Source organism: Scophthalmus maximus, chromosome 6 (assembly GCF_022379125.1).
Source record: "Scophthalmus maximus strain ysfricsl-2021 chromosome 6, ASM2237912v1, whole genome shotgun sequence".
NCBI lineage: Eukaryota > Metazoa > Chordata > Actinopteri > Pleuronectiformes > Scophthalmidae > Scophthalmus > Scophthalmus maximus.
Window position 1 is genome coordinate 1852501 of NC_061520.1, and position 2500 is coordinate 1855000.

At 45.8% G+C, this 2500-nt stretch overlaps 1 protein-coding gene across 11 annotated transcripts in view; it reads right to left on the minus strand.

Annotated features, from left to right (window-relative positions):
* The window catches only part of ptprt (protein tyrosine phosphatase receptor type T), a 244897-nt gene that overhangs the window by 173725 nt on the left and 68672 nt on the right, over window positions 1-2500 (minus strand). The gene's annotated exons all lie outside the window — the stretch shown is intronic.

Sequence of the window (2500 nt, forward strand, 5' to 3'; positions counted from 1 at the left end):
GGAGAATCCGAGAACACAGAGTGCAACAGAAGGAAAGTGGGAGAGGTTGAAAAAAGGAATGACATTACGTCTGACAACAACAGATAGCCGCGGTGCTGTAATTCTATCAGAGGCTTTTACAACAACATTATCCAGCGTCCTCGGTACATCGGCATCCTTCTCCACAGGGCGGGACTGGACACGGACCAGAGGATGGAGAGCAAACCACAGATTCCTTTGTGTATCTGACCTGCATGTAGAGCTGAGTGGGATCGCATTACAGGATTTCTGGGTCCTCGTGTGATGGGGATTTGTGGCGCAGCCCAGATAAATATGCAAGGGACACAGGAAAAACGGGTCATCCCTATGTTCCCTCATTTCTCTGAAATGTTCCCCTCGTCAAAAAATTAGGGCTGAAGGAACACAGGGTTGAGGGAACATAGGGTTGAAGGAAAACAGGGTTGAGGGAACATAGGGTTGAATGAACATAGGGTTGAGGGAACACAGGACTGAGGGAACACAGGGCTGAGGGAACAAGGGGTTGAGGGAACACAGGGTTGAGGGAACATAGGGTTGAGGGAACATAGAGCTGAGGGAACACAGGGCTGAGGAAACATAGGACTGAGGGAACACAGGACTGAGGGAACACAGGACTGAGGGAACACAGGACTGAGGGAACATAGGGCTGAATGAACATAGGGTTGAGGGAACATAGGGTTGAAGGAAAACAGGGTTGAGGGAACAAAGGGTTGAAGGAACATAGGGTTGAAGGAACATAGGGTTGAAGGAACATAGGGTTAAGGGAACATAGGACTGAGGGAACACAGGGTTGAAGGAACATAGAGTTGAAGGAACACAAGGTTGAGGGAACATAGGGTTGAAGGAACATAGGGTTGAGGGAACATAGAACTGAGGGAACATAGGGTTGAAGGAACACAGAGTTGAAGGAACACAAGGTTGAGGGAACATAGGGCTGAGGGAACACAGTGTTGAAGGAACACAAGGTTGAGGGAACATAGGGTTGAAGGAACACAAGGTTGAGGGAACATAGGGTTGAAGGAACACAAGGTTGAGGGAACATAGGGTTGAAGGAACACAAGGTTGAGGGAACATAGGGCTGAGGGAACAAGGGGTTGAAGGAACATAGGACTGAGGGAACATAGGGTTAAGGGAACATAGGACTGAGGGAACATAGGACTGAGGGAACACAGGGTTGAAGGAACATAGACACGCCCCAGAAAACAAGAGGTGAAGAAAGGAAGGACCGGTTGGAGTAGAGAGGAAGAGAAAACTACATTATTGTGTCCGCCAGGATGGTTTTGTTTGTTACAAACTACAAAACAATATCCATGAAAGATTTGTGGAGGGGTGGGGCTTGGTCCAAAGATGAACCTATCAAATGTTGGAGCGGATCCGGATAAACAAGTGGATTTCCTTGAACATAGATAGGGATGAAACACACCCTTTTACGTGGTGGTGCTGTATGTGCTCTCCAAGGGCCCTCTAGTTTTTTATTTGTAATTAATATAAATTGTTAGTTGGGATCAGTATTCAAATGTGTTTTAGCCAATTGCACTCAAATGTTCCTGTTGCAATTCACCTCAGATAGCATCCAACACTTTAAACATCATGTTGTCTCTGCCGGTTCCTACACGTCTTTCTTCCTGTTTTGGAATATTTATATTCACACAGTGTTGAGTTCTTTTTTTTTTCCAAAGCTGCCCTGTTACATCACAGTGTAGCATTTTATATATATGTCTTTGGACTGTTTGTTTATCTGGTGCACAGAATTTAAAATAGAGTTCTGTGGGTTTTGGTTTCATAACAGACGTTCCAAAAAACAAAAAAAAGTTCTCTGGGGCGTGAGACGTAAAAGATAGAATTATATTATGAGCATCGTGTCTTCACTTGTAATTCCTGCTCGGCTGCTGCTGCTGCTCATCCTTCGTCCTTATCAAGACGAGTAAAACCTTGTCACCGCAATTAAACTAGACTAGGACAACTGACACGGCGACCGTGTGAAATTGGAACCCCTAGATGAAGAAGTTCCCTCGCCTCCTCATTGTTTTTCAAAAATTCACTGAAATAAATAAGCGACTTGCTGCTCTGTGTTTCAAGGCCGGAGAGAGAGAAGAGGAGGGAACATGAGACGGAAACACGGGAAGAAAATGAAGCGAGAGACCGACGGAGACGAAGTCAAAGGAGGCTCATTGTGAGTTCTAGTCAGTGCTCTGAAGTCTGCTCAGTATTCCGTCCTCAGCGTTCACACAGCGCTAATGAGCGACTGCCAACACACACACACACACACACACACACACAACCACAAGCCACGCTTGTTCCCCACTCTCTCTCTGAATTAAAGAAGTCGTCCTACTTCGCTGGATCCATCTGATCAGATTCGTCAAGTGCCGCTCTTCTTTTGCGCTTTCTTCAAATTTCATCACAAACGCCGTGCTCCTAGTTGACCCGTCTGATTTGATCTCGCAAATGAAACGGACACAGTAAAACAAAAGGAGCTGCA